Below are 23,138 nucleotides of genomic sequence, written 5' to 3'. Positions count from 1 at the left end.
CATCAGGATCAAAATTTACTGGTTACCTTACCTGCTTTTGACATGTGCTTGGCGGTAACAGCAATCCTCGAGAGGAAGGCGTTGCACTGCTCCACCTCTTCCCCAAGAGTCGAACCAGCCCCCTCCTAATATGCTCCACTCCATTTTACCTTTAAAAAAGACAAGAAAAAACAAAACCTAAGTGGCAACAACCTTATGCAGGTTTTCAGGGAAAGAAAATGTCATGGACAATCATTTTTAGGACTTCTGAGACGTTTCACGCACCGCTGACCACTGCCCTCTACAGACACCTCTTCCAGAGACCTAAAACATGGAAGATAGTTAACAGTCCAAACTTGTTCAAAAAAAGTCCTCTCTAGGACGTGGTGTTTTATAGGTAAATATAGTGAAGTTGTGCAAGTTTACATGACTGGTTGAGGTATGGACATAATCCACGAATCTTGCGACATCATCATCATTCGCGATGAACACGCCATCAAAGATGGCTTGTTCCTCCAATCTAAATTAAGAGAGATACATATTAACTTTAAATATTCATTTCAAAATTCATATGATGCACACACAGGATTTGTAAGTACCTTGCTGCACTCTTGAATCTGTAGTGCTTGAGGTTTCCATCAATGGATACTGCAAGCATGTCTGGGCTGCACGCTGGGCAGTCAAAGTGGTCCTCCTGGCATAATTTGTCCAATTCGAATCGGACAGCCTCCCACTCTAAGAAGCTTTTGCGGAAGCTGTCTGCTGTGATGTTTCCGCTCTATTTCAAAGAAGAGAAATGCTCTAAATGGATACATTTCTTGATGTTTGTACTAATTTCGTAACCACTCTTTAGAATACATATCAAAGGAAATAAACAATGTGTAAACTTCACTCACACACTATACACTGGTGTATTTGGGAGACCTGGCCATTAAACATGCAGGATATTGTGTGACATTCAGTATAAATCTATACGCAAAGAGGGCTACAACAGCTTCCATATTGTTTAGAAGTAAGCCTGTGCAATGTTTGGCCCATTAATCCAAGGGAACACTTCTGGGATCAGGAAATGATATTGGGGAGAAGATGTTAAAGTCTGTAGCCAATGGAGTTGAAGTTGAGATCTTCAGAATGACCTTTTTCAGAATGAAATTTTTTAGAATGACATTTTTTCAGAAATGTCTCAGTGCAAACTGCATGACTGATGAGAGAACATGAGTTTATGGTTGTTTACAAAGGGTCTAAATTTAACACAACTTTTTTCCTAAACAGTGCAAATGTTCATGTGTACTATCATTATCATCATGCCCTCATAGTATTATTTCTTGAGTTACGCAATTATTACCACAAATACTTACAACGCCAAAGCCAACAGTGCGTTGATCCAGCATTCTAAGAAATGCTTGGCTAGACATCCCTGGAGCTGCCATCTTCAGCTCTTCAAAAGAAAAAAGGACATCTGTCGCATACACAGTTGAATAGTGAGAAGTGGCAGACCAGTAGTCATTACGGATCAGGTCATCCACTCCAGGACTCCAAGTGGCTTTACATGCCTTGCATCTAATCTGAGGCAATCTGAGATCATATTGCCCTGGAAAAAGAAGGAAATATATACTCAAAGTTAATTCTGACAGACGCAAACTGTGTCATTCTGACAACTGATATGGGAACCTTTGACTAATGATGGATCAGGAGGACACTAATACAAACATTTTGTAAGGCACTATATTGGAAGTCACACATTTGTCAGGCAAATTAACTATCCCCATTCAAACAAAGCTTAATTGTTTTCCTCCACATAGGTGGGCCCAGCCAATCTAATCAACACACAACCTATTGACACCTCTGGATTTCCAGCCATGATAAAGAAAATTTTTGGCACAAAGTAACATGTATGAATGTAACATTCATGATTCGTATATGTGCTTAATTCCCTTACAAAAATGAACCATGTTTTTTTTTTGTAGTAACTATGTTTTTTTTTGTAGTAACGATGGTTTAACTATGGTTTTTGTAGTAAAATCATAGTAACTAAAAATTAACCATGGTTTTAGTAGTAAAGCAATTTTTTTTTTTATTCACTCCCAGAAAAAAAAAGGTACACGATGGTAGAAATAGTCTTCCTCAAAGAACAATTTTGTACCTTTTCAATAATAGTACCTACTCGGTTACTATCGTAACCTCAGTTCCCTGAGAGTAGGGAACGAGTATTGCGTAGCTATTCGCAGTGGGGAAACTGTCCATATAGCAATTTCCTATTATGATCGGCAGTGAATAGACAGATCTGTTATTTCAGCTATGCGCCGGTATTGCAGTAGCAAATAGTAGAAAATAAATCACACACGCGCAGGTCGTACTTGTCAATGACAGGCACTACACTCTGCGGAGGTTTCTGCGGAAGTCTGCGGGTGCATACTACAATAATACGTTACTGGGAACATAATAAAGACACCTGGACTCGGTCGAGACCAAAACCATATTTGGCAAGACCAGTGGCCGAGACCGAGACAAGCCCGAGTCCGAATACCAGCGAGTCCAATACAGGTCCGAGACCATAGAAAAACGGTCTCGAGTCTGGACTCGAGTCCAAGACCGGACTCGAGTACTACAGCCCTACCTCTAGTCGAATGAGCCTTGAAACCTATAGGGCAAACCTGACCCACTGAGGTATATGCCATAGATATGGCATCCACTATCCATCTAGACAGTCTATGCTTAGTGACTGGATCACCCTTGGATCGGCCACCAAAGTAGACAAAGAGCTGTTCTGATTGTCTAAAAGACGCAGAACGCTCCAGACAGATTCTCAGTGCTCTGACAGAGCAGAGTCGATTAGCCTCTCCATCCTCAGCAGAAGGGCTAATTACGTGATAACCTGTGCCCTAAACTGGGTTGAGAGCACTTTGGGTACATAACCATGTCTGCGTTTGAGGATAACCCTGGAGTCATCCAATCCAAACTCCAAACATGAAGGGCTCACGGAAAAGAGCCTGCAGATCTCCCACTCGCTTGATAGATGCCAGTGCCAGCAGGAGAGCAGTCTTTAGCGAGAGAGGTTTAAGATCAACCAACTGGAGAGGTTCAAAAGGTGGACCTTTCAGAGCCCCAAGGAACGTGGAAAGGTCCCAAGACGGCACAGAAGGAGGTCTGGAGGTATATACATTGATACATCTTTACCTCCGGCTAGGGATGCACCGATACCACTTTTTTCAGAATCGATCCGATCCAATACCAAAGATTCTGAGTATCGACCGATACCGATGCCGATCCGATACCAGCGCAGTTTTTTTTTTAATCAAGTAGAATTTATATAACTCTCTGTGTGTTGAACTGATAATCACTCTTTTGTGTGTTAAACACAATCTACTAAATACAGACAAATTCAGTATAAAGACAAACAAATCCCAAAAATATATGATCATAATCTATGACAAAAATGCTATTATAAACTAGATTAGTGGATAATTCAGCAGTAAAATTTTGTCTAGAAAAATCATGAGTCCACAATAATTGTAAAAAAATCTGAACATTTAGTGAAAAAACAAATGAGACAATATGTGTAACACTAAATCTGATAAAACGTTACACATTGCTCTTTGTATTGTTGTAAAATACATTTATGAAAAACAAGATTACAAAAATCAAAAAGATAAATTATTTCATATAGGCTACTATACAATTGAGACATGTTTTATATGTATAGCACAGCTGTTTAATGAGGCTGCAACATATGATAGATAGAACAGAACAAGAAAGGCTATTCATAATCTTTCATTGCGTCACTGTATTATGATAGGAAAGGCTGCTATACAGTGCGGCACAAAACGCTTATGCGCATCCCGAGCGCAGAATGATGCGCTTGAAGCAACACGGAGTCACAGCGCGTCGAATCCGCATTGAAAAGTTCAAAGCACAAACAAAAGACATATTGATGCGTAGTGTATTACACAGTATCTATCTATGCAATAGTTTATTGTGCCTTTTCTTTTAACCGTTTTAAATTTCAGTTACTGTGCGCGTGAAGAACAATTATAGTGCCCTGACTCTAGTGTTGTGATCTAACAGACACCCGGTAGAAAGTAACATGATTAAGTTACAGCAATAAAGTCCAGCAAGATAAAGTTGTTTTATGCAAAACCATAGACCTTTATCTACAGATCAAGTTTAATATTAGTAACACTGAATCATCTTGGAGAGAGTTTCATCGAGTTGACTGTCGTAACCGAAAGCGACGCGCTGTTTGAATGCTGAATGAAGAATGATTGACAGCCACAGCGGAGAGAAAAGTTTACTTGATCGTGAATTTAATGACTTAAATGTTCATTTCTATCTCACATTATGCTATATAATGGCTTCAGTACACTTGTAATATAGTGCACGAAAACTTTATGGTGCTTTATAAAAAACACACATAATATACACATAATATCGGATTTGGATCGGCCTCTTCTGATCGATACCCGATCCGGCAAAAATGGCAGTATCGGAGCCGTTACCGATACTGAGTATCGGGTTGGTGCATCCCTACATCCGGCAGGGTATTCAAACACTTCACGGAGTTGTTGAATGAATTAATCCACCGAATATTTGAATCGTGAATCAGAGTCCCAAACTGCTGCAGCCGAGTCGATCGCTCTCCCCGTTAACAGTGTCATTAGAAATGCACATCTCTTTTCCTCAGATTCAAATTCCTCTCCTTGGTGATCAAAGTATAGCTTCACTTGGCGAACGAAGCCCTTACATTGTTCGGCAGAACCATCAAATTTCTCAGGAAGTGCGAAATTTACCATCTTCGGCATGGATAGTGGAAGAGATTGGATGTAGGGAGTCAGATGTTCGTTGATCGACTAGAGCTTGGTTAGTTGTTCCTGATAACTCTTTAATACCTCGTTCTGATAAGCAAATGCTGCTTGCATGTTCGAAACTCCCACTGGACTCAAGGTTGGCGAAGTATTCTGTAAGGAGGATGCAGAGGCAGAGTGAGAATCCATGTGCGGAAGTTTATTAGAGATAGTCACCACAAACAAAGACAGGAAGGCAGCGGGTCAAAGCCAAGTTAGCAGTCAGAGAAGTCAATATCCAGTGGGGAAATCCAGAAGGCGTAAGTCAGTAGCCAGGCCAGGGGTCCAAGCAGAAACATCAGTCCAAACAGGCAACCAAAACAAAGGGATAATCCAGATATCAATAAACAGAGAATCAGGCAAGATCATACACAGACAGGCAATGGAAACTGGTCAAAACACTTGGTAAGGCAGGTAAACTGGCAATACTTTGCAATGTGTGCAAGCATGGTCTCTGGTTATAAAGGAAGGCAAACAGGAAATGAGTGTAGAAGAAGAGGGCATGGATCACAGTCAGTATTCTGGTGACAGCTCCCTCTGCTGGTTAGGCATTACAATTTAACTTTGATTTGCGATAGTTTGCTGGTTGGCTTGATGAATAGATGCTCATCTGCGGTAATGCGTGTTGCAGTAGCGCCTTCACATCTGGCTATAACATGACATATAGCCTATAACACGCTCTCATATGTTTATTTTTTTAAATTTTTGGGAGGAGTAAAATTTACATATGTGGTTTCAACAACCAGATGCATTTACACTTGTCCAGTTTCGTCTGGAATGAGTCTCAGATCTCCTCCTGAAGTGGTTTGAGCGATCGGATTCAAATCCGTCTCGAATGCGTTTCGAAAGGCATTTACACCTGGGGCCTCATGTATCAATCTTGCGTACGTACAAAAACTTTGCGTACGCCAGCTTTCACGCTCACGGTCGGATTGTACTAACAGTTAAATCAACGTGAGAATGTGCGTTCCTCCACGCCAATTTCATGTCTGGCGTACGTACATTTCTCATATTTTTTGTCCGTTGGCGACTCTTACAGGCAATGAAGTAAAGTTGCAAACATTACACCACGAATTGTTCAACAAGTCTATCGCACTACCACCTGTGGGAAGCATTGCTATTAATTTGCAATTTATAAAATAATTTACATATATTGTCACACGAGCCTTATGGGAATATTCTATCAACTATGCAATTAAGTAAGAACGTATAAAAGCATATGCAAATTGATACAACCCTTAGTCTATGGCAATGGCAGCTTTGGCCTTATTAGAGGACATTGCTAATGGCAGAATCCGAAGAGAACGAGTTTTTAGGGACCACAATAATTTTCTGGCCCAGGATGATGACTGGCTTATCAGCCGTTTCAGATTTCCAAGGGCTATCCTCTTGGAGCTCTGTGTTGAGGTGGGTCCGAATCTAGAGAGAGAGACAGCGAGGAGCCACGCAATAGCCGTTCCCTTGCAGGTGCTGACAACACTTGGTTTCCTGGCAACTGGTTCTTTCCAAAGGGAACTCTACCCCTTTACCACTGCCTGTTCTGCCGACACTTTTTCGGTGCGCAGCAGTTCTCCATTTAACGTCCACCTTTATATCAGACCATTTATTTTTAAGGTCATTTACAGTGCGACTTTCAGGTCCCTCCGCATCGACGGCATCAGACAAACTCTCCCACTCATATTTTTTCCTTTTGTTATTAATTCCGGAGGACAAAGTTCCAAATATTTTTTTTTCTCGTTTCTACCTCCGATAGTAGCACCTCCAATTCACTTTTTGTAAAGTTTCGCTTCTTGCCGCTTGCTTTAGCCATTTTCTTACTCCTTTCTTTTGCCAAAGTGGACTCATTGCCATATTTAAATTTATTTAATTAAGGGAGGATACTGGGTGGGGCATTGTGCTCGTGCATGTGCGCTCATTTTTACGTTAATTGGGATGTACAAAGAGAATATGCGTGGGATCCTTTGTACGCAGAGATTCATACATCTGGTTTTTTTTGTGCGTACGACATTTACAGCTTTGTCCGTACGCGATGTTTTAGTATGAATTCAACGCAAGTCTTTGTACATGAGGCCCCTGGTCTTTTCACGATCAGATAGCTATCTGATCTGAGAAAACAATGCTACTGTGTAAACAGCTTTGTTTACTAACTTCGGGACAGTCACACAAGATCTATTTTGTCTCGAGCATCAGGATGCGCAATCAGTTCGCTCGCAACATAAGTCATGGATTAATATAGCGCTACCGCAGAAATAGGTTCAATTAAAACTGTGTTTACAAAGTGAAGCATTAAATATAAAGGCAGTTAATAACAGCAGCAGTAAAATATATTGTTTTTTAGTCACTGTAGTCAGTGGTTTTCAGCGATGCATGTGCACTAATGCATCATTCCTGTCCTTTTAATCAAGCCTGTTAGCTTGCTGCGTACCTCCATTCGTTCTCTTTTTATAGCATTTGTCTAACAAGTTTCAATTGTTTTTAAAACGCGATCTACTGCGGCTCTACTACGTTCACATGCTTGTTTTCAGTCTGTCTATATTTAACTTATCAATATATTAAGGTTTAAAATGTAAAAAAAAAAAATTATATTTGTAAAACTCAATGTGTGGCTTTTGCCCTTTTTAAAGATTTGGTAAAACACGATTTCAATTTTCTAACTTTAGTTAGTCAGTAATGTTGCTGTTTGAGCATAAACAACATCTGCAAAGTTACAGCGCTCAAAGTTCAAAGCAAACGGAGATATTTGCTTTTAAAGAAATCAATTTCTAAGGACTACAGCAAACAGCCGGTTTTGGACTACACGACATTCCTCCAGGGTTGCTGACGTCAGCAAACCCCAATAAACCCCTCCTCCGAGAATACGAAATAAGGGGTGCGAGGCCATTTTATATTGCGTTGGAGAAGAGTTATTGTGGTATAGGAGTGTTGTTGCCGCCGCAATGTCGTCGAAACGCTGTTATTTTCATCAGTGCCCGGATTGCAGGTCCACTTTGTTCAGCCTTCCTAGGGTCGGGGGAGTTAGGATCAATGGTTAATTGTTACCCAAATCTCGCTCTCTGTGCTGCACATGTTACGGAGGAAAGCTTCCACCATTCTTGGCGAGTTCAATGCAGGATTCGCACAATGGCTTGTCCTGAAAGATGGAGCAGTTCCAACTTTAAGAACAGAAGCTGTTGTTTACGGGCCACAATCTGTAAGTATGATTTATTTTTCGTCGATGTGTTTTCCTGTAATAGTTCGTATTGTTAATTGTACGTTCTAGCAAGGAAGTAAACAAATGACAACACTGTTTGGCTCTGCAAACCAGCTTGTTAAATGCTCATTCATACTTAACGTTATCCGACAAACACCTAACGTTACAAACTTTTTTAAAATCTCAACAGCGAACTTGGAATTAGAGTTCTAATTATTCTTTGATTAGAGCTTTTATGTATTGTTTATCGCTTGTTTATCTACAAAACATAAACATGTTCTACATAAACATGGTTCTGTGTTTGATTTGGCTACTGTAGTAAATCCAATGTTTAGTGTTCGTTTTGGGTTAATAGTTCTGTCGACAGATATTTGGCTACAATCGTTCTAAAAATACAAAAGTAACTGCCATACAGTCAGAAACGATCACTATAGATCCGCAGTCTTTACTAAAAAAAATCCCTTTGAGGACTGTAGTATAATTTGTTAGAACGATTATATGAATTTCTTGTTTATGAAGCTTATTTTTTTGTAATACTACAATTATTAGTACAATGAAATAACAGCGTATCTAAAAGGTAATGAGAAAACAAAAAACAAACCTTTCTGAAACGTTGTTTAACAGCCGTTCTTGAACAGGTTCTGCTCGATCATCTTCACTAACATTCTCTGGGTCTGATTCGGTTTGGTATGGTTTTATTGACGCCATTGTTTATAATACACCAAAGCACAAACTAGGCTACCGGTAAAGGCAAGGGGCGTGACGGAAAACATGCACTAGGCGGTTAGCGAATCACAACACACTGGGCCAGCTAACCAATCTGAGCCCGTTGCGTATTTCTGAGGGACTGGCTTCATAGAACCCGGAAACCATCAGACCGTTTTTACAAGGAGGGACAGAGCAGTGTAGAATAAAGGTAAAATATATGAAAAATAATGCAATTTTTTTTAAAACGAAGCATGAACACATGTTACAGTGCACCCCACAAACACAATCAAGCTTTTACCACCCCTTTAAAGTACACTTTTACACATAAATACCCTGATTTAGGGTTTTATTTAGTTATAAAAAACAAAAAATCAAATTTAATTAAAAATTTTTTTATCCAATTAATCAAAAAAATAACCGTCCAATTAATTGATTATCAAAATAATCGTCAGTTGCAGCCCTAATGAAGATGATGGGTAAACTGGTCTCACTGATCACACATCTGAAAGCATAACTGCATCCTCAGCTGTGAGGCAAGTATCAGTACAATGAGTTATTTGAGTTTCTTAATCTTATTATATTATTTTTTCTGATGAGTTTGAATTTTTAGTCCTAAGAGTTTGTTTGCCATAATGACAGAGTGATGTCAATCTTGATAAAGCACAGTAAAACTGCACTTCAAATGAAATCTGAAAGATGTCTTTCACTTAATTCATAAAGTATAGTAGCATACAGGTACCAAATGTCAATTTGAAATGTAACGTGCAAAATGGCAATGCAATGTGTAAAATGGCAATGTATTTCTGTATTTGAATTTACATTTTCCATACGATATGTGCAACATCTGGAGCAAAAAAATTATTCAAAATCAATAATGTAATAATTTGCATTACTACACTAGCTTTAACATATAATTTAAACAAACATTTTATAAGTTTTTAAAAATGACATTTAAAATGTATTACAGAAATTAGATGTTTAACATGCTCAAGCAAATATTGTAGCAAATTAAGGCATTTGATTCAGTGATTGACAGGGCGGGGATGTGATTGGCTCGGAATGCATTTTCAAATCCGCATGTAATTTTGCTACATTCATTGCGGTATTTAATAAAAATACAATCGTAAGTGTCTTAACTGAGTGTAAATGCAAATAAGAAAAATATCATTTAAATGATAATTTTGCTACAATTTTAGCTTGAACATGTTAAAGGGAAAGTTCACCCAAAAATGAAAATTCTGTCATTAATTACTCACCCTCATGTCGTTCCAAACTTTCGTTCATCTTTGGAACACAAATGAAGATCTTAATAATGAAATCTGAGAGCTTTCTGACCCCCCCATAGACAGCTAAGCAACTACCACTTTAACGCTTTAAAAAGTTCATAAAGTGATTGTAAAACTAACCCATATGAGTTGAGTGGTTTAGTCTAAATTACTACATCCTTATGCATCGCTTTCTGTCAGGACTTTTACGGGCTTTTCCCAAATCACTGAAGTGACGTCACCGTCAGGTTAGCAGTAGCCGGAGCCGTCAGGCAAGTGTTATTTAAATAAACTCCTGATGTTTACAAACTTTCCAATGCCTCGTTTTATGAGTACAGAACCTATTTGTACTGCTGTAGACGTTTGGTACCATTCTGACATTATTAGGAGGGGGATTATATTTTAATTATATTATTAAATTTGATTTGTCACTTTGCCCCAAACATTGCACATATGGTATGGAAAATGTAAATTTGAATAATATATTGCCATTTTGCATATTATATTTCAAATTGTCTTTTGCTGCCTGTATGCTACCATAATAAAGAGATCTTAAAATAATTAGAATCGAGCAGTTTTGTCAAAGTTTTTCTGTAGAGATACAATCGTTTTATATGATGAACAGATTTAATTTAGGGCTTTTATTAACATATAAATATTCATCAATTCACACATCATTTGTGGTAAATGAAAGGTCAAACATGTTTGCTTGACGTGCGAAAACTAATGAGGTTCATTCTCCAGTGTTTCGCAGCACGTAAGCTTCCGCAACAACCACTGAGGTTTGTTCTCGCTTGTCAAAGCAAGTGCGGTCTAGCTTGTGTTTGTTCAATGTTTACATGTGAATAAAATCAAAATTCAATCTGTTTATTATATAAAGCGGTGGTCTCTTCAAAAAAAAATTTACTTAACTTCTCATTTCAAATGGATTAGTTTTTAAATCTCTATGAACTTTTTTGAAGCATCAAAGTGGTAGTTGCATAGCTGTCAATGGAAGGACAGAAAACTTTCCCATTTCATTAAAAGATGAAAGATGAACTAAAGTCTTGCAGGTTTAAAACTACAAGAGGGTGAGTAATTAATGACAGAATTTCCATTATTGGGTGAAATTCTGAAAGTATCAAAAATATTGTCCATGTGACTTGTTCATTGTATTTTTTAGTGAACATCTTGCCTTTCACCATACAGTAGCCCTAGCTCTACTTTGCACATTCAAGTGTGCATGATAAATACTGTTCACAATGGCCGTGCTTAAATTACACAAATAAATTGCTTTCACTTTAGCGAAGACACAATTTCTTAAAGGGAAAGTTCACCCAAAAATGTAAATTCTGTCAGTATTTACTCATCCTCATGTTGTTCCAACCCCGTAAGACCTTCGTTCATCTTCGGAACACAAATTAAGATATTTTTGATGAAATCTGAGAGCTGGATCACTCCTCCATACTAGTCCATAGGCTTCTTCAGAGATTGAAACTTGTTCCCCGAAAAGTTATTAAAGACATTGTTAAAATAGTCCAAGTGACTACCGTGGCTCAATCTTAAGTTTATCAAGCGATGGGAATACTTTTTTTGTGCGCAAAAATAATGAATTTTATTCAACTATTAATTTCTTTCTCTGTGGGCCTCGAGTGAGTTCACGTAGTGTAACAGCGCAGCGGTTCTGTGTTGTACGTCACACGCATCACACACATGACCAGCGTCGGCCAATAGTGAGCCTACGTGTGACGTAGCTCTACGCTTACACACTACGTGAACTGACTAGAGGCCCACAGAGAAGGAACTGAATAGTTGAAATAAAGTCGTTATTTTTGGGGGGGGGTTTGCGCACAAAAAGTATTCTCGTCGCTTGATAAACTTAAGATTGAGCCACTGTAGTCACTTGGACTATTTTAACAATGTCTTTAATAACTTTTCTGCACCGGCTTGTTTCAATCCCTAAGAAGCCTATTGAGGAGTGATCCAGCTCCTCGATTTAATCAAATCGAAGATGAACGAAGGTCTTACGTGGTTGGAGAAACATGAGGGTGAGTAATTACTGACAGAATTTAAATTTTTTGATGAACTATCCCCTTAAATGTGGGAACAAGCTTCTATCATAGAAGTGCAAAGTATCGAGAGGATTTGCACTGTAAAATAGGGCTCTAGCTTACAGTTAACTTTTCTGGGTACTTTATATGAAGCTTTAAGTGAATTCGGGCTGTTGGAACGAATTCCGAAATTCAAATACAATTCAATTGGACTGACACCCATCAGATCACAGACGATCCCAGTCCAAGGCAAAGATGCAACAAACTTCATCTAAGCCCTTCGAAAATAAGCCAAGAAACATGTGGGTCAAGCCTTCAAGAAAAGGGGGGAATAAAATAGACTGAAACAGATCTGACCATACATGCATACACTACACTACTAACTTACTCACTAACATACAAACTATGCTTACTAGGACTAGATGTTAAAATCCCTTGATATTCAGCAAGCGCTGTTGTTGGAGATGTTCACTTGGGTGGGGGTTGGTTTGGGGGATGACCGTATGGGAAAATCACAAATAAAGAAGTGGCAATCTGCAGAATATGCAAAGTACGAATGAAATATCACTCTACAACTAGCAACCTGAGGGCACCCCTGACAACGTTACACCCTGACAGGCTTGGCGAGATGTCCGAGGAACCGCCGCTAAAACAGGCAAGAATTACTTCTTTTCTGCCTCCCTCCTCATCACGGGGCTTACCAGCTGTCCGACAAAATACGATAGCAGACAAACTGACACGGTTTATCTGTAAATACAGGAGACCGATCAACATCACGCAGGGGTCTGGATTTAAAGATTTTATTCACGAGCTTGAGCCAAGGTACACGGTTCCTAGCCACGCAACAATCACTGACAGAGTTGTGAAATTCTATGACACAACATCAGACAACATCCGACAAATGATCAGTGAAAAAAAGATCGCCCTGACCACATATGCCTCTGTGGCAAGTGATGTCCAGCCATCTGTGACGGTCAACGCACATTTTATAGATAATGACTGGGAATTAAAAGATGTAATTCTCAAAACAGCTGAAGCGCAGAAAAGCCATACCGCCGAGAACGTTGCTGAGTGCATCTCAAACATACTCGGAGAGTACAACGTTAGTCGTGAGTCAGTGCTTTCCATCACCACTGACAACGTGGCTAATTATATCAATGCTGTCGAGAGGCACCAGCTTATTAACGACTGCGCTACCCGATGGAACAGCACTTACGACATGGTGTGTCGGGCAACCGAGCAACAAGCTTCGGTAGCAGCGGTCATCATGGAGAAGAAACTTTGTCATCTCGAGTTGACTACCAGCGAGCGGACCCTTATGGAGCAGGTGAGTAACAAAAATGATGTAGGCCTACGTACTGTATGTATGCATAACCAGGTGATATTGATTGACCAATTAATAGGCTAGATTTTTCATTAATAATAGCCTACAGAAGAGGGCATAGCAGCATATGCATAACTGCGTTACGTTGAGCTGCTAGCCATAAAGTTATTCTAATTATGTTTGTGTGTATTTTCGTAGGTGAGAGCAGTGCTTAAGCCATTCAAAGTGGCCACTGAGGCGTTATCCACCGACCGATTTCCAACAGCATCAGCTGTTCTCCCCCTGAAGTATGTACTTTTGTCACATCTTCAGCCATCCACCGGTGATCCGGCAGCACTCAATGAAATGAAAACGAAGATAAAGACGGACCTCTACAATCGATACAGTCGAGACAAAGATGCCTTCAAGCTGCTTAATACGGCTAGCTACTAGGGGTGGTTAATCTGTCTGATTTCCCGATTTGATTCGATTACGATTATTGAAGTCCCGATTCGATTACAGTCAATTTTCGATTATTAACGATTCTCGATTAGCGATTATTGATTTTCCATTTCACATCAGTAAACGAAAATACACTACAAAGTGATTGCAGTATTAAAAAAAGTCTGAATTTTTAAAAAAGCTGCTGAATTACTTAACTCTTTTATTGAGTAACAACAACTCAAAGCACTTTCTGTGTCGTGTAGTTATAACTTAAGAATTATTTGTATGTAGCTTATATTCTGTAGAACACAGAAATGAATACATCACATTGTGTTGTGACTCATCAAGTTGAACTAAACAATAACAAATAAATGAAAGGCTTATTTCCTTTAGGAAGTAGATCAGAACCAACATACTGTAGAAATTGGAAAATTTTCTTCTAGAAAGACAAGGTGTTGTTCAGGTGGAGGAAGACTGCAGGTTGCAGTCGAAACATATCAAGGTAAAGAAAAGGTTTTCTCTCCACCTGAACACCTTTCTAGAAGAAAATTGTCCAATTTAATCATTAAGAAGACAAAATGAACATTTTTGAACAACTTACTGTAACTTCAGTAACACCTATAGGGCTGTCATGATAACAAATCTTGCTGGGCGATAAATTGTCCAAGAAATTATTGCGATAAACGATAATATTGATAATAAAGTCGTTCTGAGACCATTATCTTCTAAAATTATGATAATGGCATAATATTAAGGTACACCTTTTCAATGATCAATAAACTTTTATTTCTAAAGACTATTTAAATGAACAAAACAACCAAAAACAATATCTCTGTTAACAAAAAAATGCACTTACCAATGTGTGATTTCTGTTCACACTGAGAATCATATCATGTACTGTGTGAGCATGCGTCTCAGATGAGTATGTGCATTAGTTTGTGTGTGTGTGTGTGTGTGTGTGTGTGTGTGTGTGTGTGTGTGTGTGTGTGTGCACGGAGAGTTTGTGTGTGTTCCGTCTCATTGAGTTAAGGCGAGTTTGTGTCTCCGTCTCATTGAGTTTGTGTGTGTGTGTGCTCGCGTCAGTATGTGCGTGGAGAGTTTATGTGCGCGCGCGCATGTCTCATATGTGCGTGGAGAGTTTGTGTGTGCCACGCGTGTCTCATATGAGTAGGCTATGTGCGTGGAGAGTTTGTATGTGCGCGCATCTCGTGTGTGTAGAGTTTGCGTGTATGTGCGTGAGCGACTTTAGGTGTGTCGTTGTGCATTTCATATGTATTTGTTTGAGCATTCAGCAGTATACATGTATGTTTGACTACTTAATATATGTGTATGCAAGTGTTTCATATATGTGTGCGTGAATCAAGTTTGATATAAGCCCTAAACGGCACCTCATATGAGGGTAAGAGAGCGCGCGCGAGAGAGAGAGAGGAACGAGCGAGAGGTAGTGCTTGCGCTACGGCGCTCTGCAATCAAATACGATTGTAAATAGTCTCAAACAGGCTTTTACACACCTGCTCTAACTCGCTCTGGCTGGTTACTCCATAGACAGTGCGTTACACGCGCTTGCTAACTGGAACTGGGTGCGTTAGTGACGTTCAACTTCCGGTATAAAATGTTTTACAAAATAAAATAATGCATTTTTTTAAAAAATAAATAAAAAATCGATTTTTGAAGATTTAATAATCGATTCATACTCGTCCATAACATATTCGCGATTAATCAATAATCGATTTTTTTCACCACCCCTACTAGCTACCTTGACCCGCGTTTCCATCGGCTAATTCATTTGGAACGAGACCAACGGCAGGAGGTACGACAGAAAATAAAAGGTGAGATAAGTCAGCTGCCAGTGTTTGCGGAGCGAGCAGCCTTGGCTACGGGGATAACGCGCCAGGAGAAAATAGCTCTCAGTGCTATGGGGGACCTTATTGGTGATGTTTACCGCCAAGGAGCAGACGCATCAGAAAGTCCCTTAGATATAGGAGCCGTGCTAGAGCAAGAAATGTTGATCTACGAAAGTGAGACCCCACTACCCACCGATACCAACCCATTATCATGGTGGAAGACGTCACAGTCAAAGTACCCCTCCAGTGGTTTAACCTCAATTTTATGAAGCGATGCAAGTGCTTTGTTTTGCACAAAAACCCCCAACATAATTTACCTCTATATTCACAAAATAATATTATTTGCACATTCACGGAACAACTTCCGGTCTTGAGTCAACACAATACGCATGCGTTGTAGTGCTCCCCCTACTGGGAATCTATGATTCCTAAATAAAGTGCTAAATTGTGTTTTTTTTGCAAAAACAAACAAAGCACCCGCATCGCTTCATAAAATTGGTTAAACCACTGGAGTCACATGGATTACTTCAATGATGTCTTTCCTATTGTTTTCTGCCTTGAATGTGTTAGTTGAGTTATTTGAGTTTCTTAATCTTATGATATTATTTTGTCTGATGAGTTTGAATTTTTAGTCCTAAGAGTTTGTTTGCCATGTTATGGAATTTTCCATCTATTACCCTTCTTTCAGTGATTCCTAATTATGGTCTCATCTGTTTTCTCACTTGTAGTGAGAGGGGGGCTTGTGTGATAATTTACTGTGGTTGGTGGTCAGTGGAGGTAAGGAAAAGCAGATGGTCAAGGGGTCATCTTGAGTGCATTTGTACTTTATAGCCTAAAGGGTTAAGGGGGCATTTACCTCTCAGGGCCAGGGAGGAATAGAAAAGACAAAGTATACCTCTCTCCCTGAGGGGAGGGCAGAAATAAGGCCTTGGAGAACATGAGATATAAAAAAGACAGACACTGCTTCTCCTTATCTCTCCTCACTGACTCACAAATGTGTATTGGTGACGAGGATCTCTCTTGCAAGAGAATAAATACTTTATAAACTATCAATTTGGACTCAGAGTGTCTCTTACTCAGTGATGATGTTTGTTTGATGATTAAAAAAGCCACAACAGTTTTGGTGTCAGAAGTGGGATCCTTGGACGTGATTCCGGGACTGACGGACGGACGGAGGCTGATCACCTAGGAACTGACAAAGTTCCAACCCTACCTCGAGAAAAACATTAAGAGACGAGGGACCGTTTCCGCCGTTAGGACCGGATCCGGCCACTGGAATCAAAAGAACTCAAGGTGGCACAGAACAACATCTCTGGGTAAGCGAATTAAATTCATTTTAAAGGGGGGAAGAGTGAAATTGAACCATATTGGCTGAGGGCTGTTTCTGTGGTACGTAATCTGAGATTAATTGAGGTCTATAATAGATACAGAGGTTTCAAACAGATACGGAGAAAATTATCTGAGATTAATTGAGGTCTGTAACAGATCAAGAGATTTCAAACAGATAGGTAACCTGAAAATCAGTTGTTACACCACGGAGCAAATTGTTTTTAGGTGCTGAGGCTAATTGGGGGGAACCAGAAAAGATTTTTTTGGTGAACCATAATTAGGAGGGCACTAATAGTGCAACCCGACCGATTTGGGTTAAAAGAAAAATCGGGTCTGTTGGGGACGCCTAACAGATCAAGAAAACGCGCGTTGAAGAGAAATCCACAGAGAACAGAAAAGCGGCCAGTATGGGGAAATCTCAGAGCAAGATTATGAAATATGATACACCGGTGTACTACCAAATGAGAAAACATTATGGTCAGAAATGTATGCTAGATATTGAGAAATTAATCAAGCATCATGATTTTCCCGAAGGGGGAACATTGAGCCGCACGAGGCTGAAAGTGGTGAGAGACTTAGTGGAAAAGAGTAGTGAGAAACAATTAGCTTGTTGCTGCAAGTGTGTTAAACATGTATGCAAAAAATGTGAAGACACAGTCGATTGCTGGCTTGAGGAAGCAGATAAAAGAGAAAGAAGGCAACTGCAAAAAGAATTAGCAGGAAGGAAAAATGAAAAGTGTGAAAGTCTGCCTGTATGTGTGTCTGCACCACCAGAACCGACTAACCCACAGTATGTTTGTGTTTCCCCACATGAAATGGCGGTGAGACCGGCACCGCCGGAGTACAAAACACACTTCCCAGGAGCCGGATTGACTGCACTGAAGTTCGACCCCGACCTTGACTGTTCTCCATCGAGACTGACCCAGCCGCGAGCACAAGCCTCCACCCAATTTGAAGGAAAAGCCGAACCGCAACCCGAGGCACAAGCAGCAGCGAGAGAGGCACAAGCACAAGCAGCGCGTGAAGCGCAAGAAGAGCAAAATGACCGAGCAGCAAGAGCTGAAGCGCTGGCCACGCGGGAGGAACAAGAGGCGAGAGAGGCCGCACGAGCAGAAGTGCAAAAACAGCAAACAGCGCAGATGGCGTTGGCATTCCAGCAACTAGCGATGCAAACGGCGCAGGCAATGCAACAAGTGCAAGCAGAGGGACAAGCGTCCAGTCACGTGATCCAGGGCGAGAAGGAAGAAATCACAGAGAACACGGACGAGCAACGCGGAGCCAAGCCGAAGAAAATCTTCACAAGATCGCAGGTCAGAGATGAAACAGCTAACATCACGGCTCCCATGATTGAGGTGGCGGGGCCGGATGCCAAAATATGATGCCTGACAAATTGCATTGCACGTCACATGTTGTCTTTGAGCGTGAACCTCAGTTTGAGGAAGAGTGGTTTAACGAGACAGAAGATGAGAGAATGAAGTTTGATAAAATGTTCTGGAATGAGAATGTGTGTGCACTTTCAGCTTGCCTGTCAGAAAAACAAATGAAGTTGTATTTGATAACAGGAATGTCGGTGCCTCACTTATCAGTAACCAAGGGCAAAGCGCAGCAGTGGGCAGATTTGGGCCCTTTTGTGAGACAGTGCATGACAGCCACAGATTGGGCTGAAAAGGGAGACGGGGTGCAGAAGAGTGACAGTGTAGGGGCATTCAGGCTGCCATGTGATTTTGAGGTTGATGTACACAGAGCTGTGACTGCTATTGTTCAGAGTGTAATGGAGAGGCATGATCACGGAGCTATTTCTGCCACAGATATTCATCCTATCCTGGCAGAAATACCTTCAGCATTGTGGGCGAAACACAAGTATGATGTTGGATTGATTAAAAATTGTGAACCAGTGGTAATCACCCCAAAGTCTGATTACAGGCCGTGTCAACCGCAATATCCCCTGAAAAAGGAGGCATTGCGAGGGATCCGGCCAGTTTTTGAATCTCTCCTGAAAGAGAAAGTCATCATCCCGTGTCATGATTCTCCAGTACGAACACCCATTTTCCCAGTAAAAAAGGCAACAGCTAATCAGAATGACATGGTTCAGTGGCGTTTTGTGCAGGATTTGATTTCATTTAATGAAGCTGTTATCGCGAGAGCCCCGCGGGTTCCAAACCCGTACACGATTTTGTCACAGATTCCGCAAGATGCAGCATACTTCACAGTGGTTGATTTGGCCAACGCGTTTTTTAGCGTCCCAGTGGCAAAAGAAAGTCAGTTCTGATTTGCGTTTGATTTTGACAACAAACCGTATACTTTCACCCGTTTGTGCCAAGGTTTTTCTGAGTCCCCAACTATTTATAATGAGGCGCTCAAACGAAGCCTCGAACCGTTAATTTTGTCGAACGGAACAGCGCTGTTGCAATATGTGGACGATCTGTTGATTTGTGCACGAGATGAGGCTGTGTGTGTGGCTGACAGTGTGTCTCTCCTGAAGCATTTGGAAAGGAAGGGGCACAAGGTCAGTCTGGCTAAGCTGCAGTTTGTGAAGCAGAAAATAACTTTTTTGGGTCACACGATCACACCAAACAGTAAAGCTCTCTCTGAAAAACGAGTTAAAGCGGTCAAAGATGTACCAAGACCGGTAACAAAGAAACAATTGTTATCATTTTTGGGAATGTGTGCATATTGTCAAATTATGCACTGTTGGAAAAGCCCTTGAGAGCCCTGACAGCAGGGAAAGGGCTGAGATCATGTGACAAGATTGATTGGCCAGCAGAAGCACAGGAAGCTTTTGAAACTTTGAAAATGCAACTGGCTCAGGCTCCAGCGTTGGGCCTTCCAGCAGTTGACAAACCATTTACACAAATGGTAGATGAAAAATACGGCTTTATGAGTTCAGTGCTCTTGCAAACCCATGGTGACAGACTAATGGCTCGTTTCCACTGAGCGGTACGGTACGGTACAGTTCGGTACGGTACGCAATTATTTGCGTTTCCACTGTCAAAAGTTGTGAATGGTACCAAAAAGCCGAACCGTACCGTACCACTTTTTGGGTACCCTTCCGTTGGGGTACCTAGCACAGTGGAACGGTACTAAAGGGTGGAGCTAGACTCACTGCAGAACGCTGATTGGTTGACAGAGTATCATCACTTGCGCGTGCTATAAGGGGAATGACAACATAAGAAGCGCCATTTTTAATATACAGTTGGAATATAATACTACGGTTATTCTTTCACGAAATGTAGTTTTAAGAGTTTTTGAGGCGAGAATGTAGTTGTTTAAAGCTCAAATCTGCAGTTTATTTATAAGGATTTATGATAATTTGATCCATTCCAGGCGATCACCGGGCGCCCGGCGCTCATGTTCCCCGCCTGGAACAGCCTTTCCTCGGCTAGTCGTTCTGACGTTTGCCGCTGACTCTGTAGTGGTAATTCGTCTTGTGTATATCTAACGGGTGTTCTTTGGTCTCGTGAATCGATAATTCATTCCCTGGCCAATCGTTTTGGCTGAGGGCTAAGTGAAGTTTCATTTATTTAGGCTATAACTTTTCCGTTGTAACGTTAACGTTAGACTAGCGCTGAATTTGTATGTTTGACTGAATTGTTTGCTTTATTTCTTATTGCATAGCTTCTTGTAACGTTACCTTTTACTTATACTTTTATAATGGATATTATTGATAAAACTGAAATTTAACAAAAAGAGATAAGGTTGAGTTTTGTCATTTTTTATTACAAGATTATCACTGTAATGTTGTTTATTGCAACATTTGTACAAATGCACATATTGCCTGGAATATGTTTAATATTTTTTTAAATTTAAACGAAATGCGGGGTTGTGTTTTATATTTCGTTTTGTTATAGGCTACCGTTAAACATGCTGTGAATAATGTCATCAGGTCTATACATTGCCTGAACCACATTTGTGTGCCTATAATGTTTAAAATTTATTTAAATGAAAACGAAAAGAGGCAGAGTGGTGTTTTATAACATATTTCGTTTTATTGTTGCCTAAAATGTACATGCAGAGCGAGCTGAGTGACGCTTTCACGAATACGCTGTTCCATTTGGAGAATTACCGGACTCGCGTCCTCAGGAGTCCTTCTGCTGAGAACTTTACATACTTGGTATTGAGAAATGCCTAATGTCGGCGCTTGTCTTCTTGTGACAAACATGCCGAGAAGCAAGGACAAGATCTGCTGTATGCAATCCATTGGTATTTACTTTGTCGCTTTCTTCTTCGCGCGAAAATGACGTTGACCGCTTCTTTCCGGCAAACACCACGCCTATCAAGTAGGGTACTGTTGGCGGTGGAAACGCTAGCCGGATCATGGTTTACTGACCCGACCCGAACCGTACTGTACCGTACCGTACTGCTCAGTGGAAACGAGCCATAAGACCAGTAGCATATTTTTCAACGAAACTTGATGCAGTTGCAGCAGGTCTGCCACTCTGCCTGAGGGCTGTGCCAGCTGCTGAGCTGGCTGTGCTGGCTTCAAGAGAATTTGTGGGGTATTCTGATTTGACTTTGATGGTCCCACACGCAGTTACCATGATTTTGCAAGAACAGAAAACATCACACTTATCTTCAGCCAGATGGTTGAGATACCATACAATTTTGCTCGATATGCCGAACATAACTGTGAAAAGATGCACAACTTTGAATCCTGCCACACTTCTGCCAACAGAAGATGATGGGGAGGAACATCACTGTTGTCTTTCTGTTTTGGAGCAGATGTGTACTCCACGTCCAGACCTGTTGGACACACCTTTGGAGAATTGTGATAATGTCCTCTTTGTGGATGGATCGGCATCCAAAGATCCACAAACAGGCCTGAATAAGGTTGGTTTCGCGGTGACCACTGAATTTGAAGTTGTAAAATCTGGCAAATTGCCGTCAACTTATTCAGCTCAGGCAGCTGAATTGGTTGCTCTGACAGAAGCGTGTAAATTAATGGCAGACAAATGTGTGACGATTTACACAGACTCGCGTTATGCTTTCGGGATTACACATGATTTCGGAGCAATTTGGAAGCACAGGAATTTTTTGAAGTCGGATGGACATCCGATATTGAACGCCTCACTAGTCTTTTAGCTTTTGGAGGCCATTCTTTTGCCAGACAAGGTTGCAGTCTGTAAATGCGCAGCGCACTCTAACGATAAAAGCTTTATTTCCACAGGAAACGCGAGAGCCGACGCGGCAGCGAAGGCCGCGGCAACGCAGGAGACAAAAGAAACGACTTGTACTTTGGTATCTGTGCCTAACCCTGACATTTCTCTTTGTTTAGAAAGCATGCAGACTTTTTCCACAGGAGCAGAAAAACAAAAATGGAGGTCGTCTGGCTGCAGCCTCCAGAGGGGTGTATGGATGAGTGATGGCATTCCTTGTTTACCCAAACACTTCTTTCAGCATTACGCTAAGTTGACACATGGGTTAGACCACGTGTCCAAGGGGAGTATGTTAATGCAGATGAAAGATTTATGGTATACTAAAGGATTTACAGCCTTTGCTGAAAATTTTTGCAAAAAGTGTGTCACTTGTAACACACACAATGTGGCAAGAGGGATTAAAACACCCTTAGCATCCCAACCAGCCCCAGCAGGTCCGTTTGAGTATCTGATGATGGATTTTATCGAATTAACCCCTTGTGGGAAACAGAAACACTGTCTGGTAATGGTAGACATGTGGTCAAATTGGGTGGAGGCTTTCCCGACCTCACAGCAAGATTCGGCAGCAGTGGCAAAGGCCCTGCTAACCGAAATTGTGCCAAGATGGGGGATACCAAGAAAAATCAGCTCTGACAATGGCAGACATTTTGCAAATGCTGCAATAAAGCAGGTGGGAGAGTTCTTGGGCATTGATATGAGAACACATTGCAGTTACGCTCCCTCGTCAGCAGGGGTGGTAGAGAGATCAAATCAAACAATCAAGAACAAATTGGCAAAATGTTGCGAAGAGACGGGTCTGTCTTGGGTTAAGGCCCTACCAATCGTACTGATTTACATGAGAATGAGGAAAAGAGTGAAAACAAACCTGAGCCCATTTGAAATTTTGTTCGGCAGGCCGCCATTCATGGGCATAGAAGGGGGTAAACAAAGGCTGCCATCCACGGATGTGTGTGAGAATGACATGTTGAATTACTGCAAAGAAATGTCTTGTCTGTTATCACAAATTTCTGTGCAGGTGAAAGCTGCCCAGGGGAAAGTTGCTGAGACGTTTC

Source organism: Siphateles boraxobius, unplaced genomic scaffold (assembly GCF_051911475.1).
Source record: "Siphateles boraxobius isolate OS27281-9 unplaced genomic scaffold, OSU_SipBor_1 107, whole genome shotgun sequence".
NCBI lineage: Eukaryota > Metazoa > Chordata > Actinopteri > Cypriniformes > Leuciscidae > Siphateles > Siphateles boraxobius.
This window is presented reverse-complemented; position numbering follows the sequence as displayed.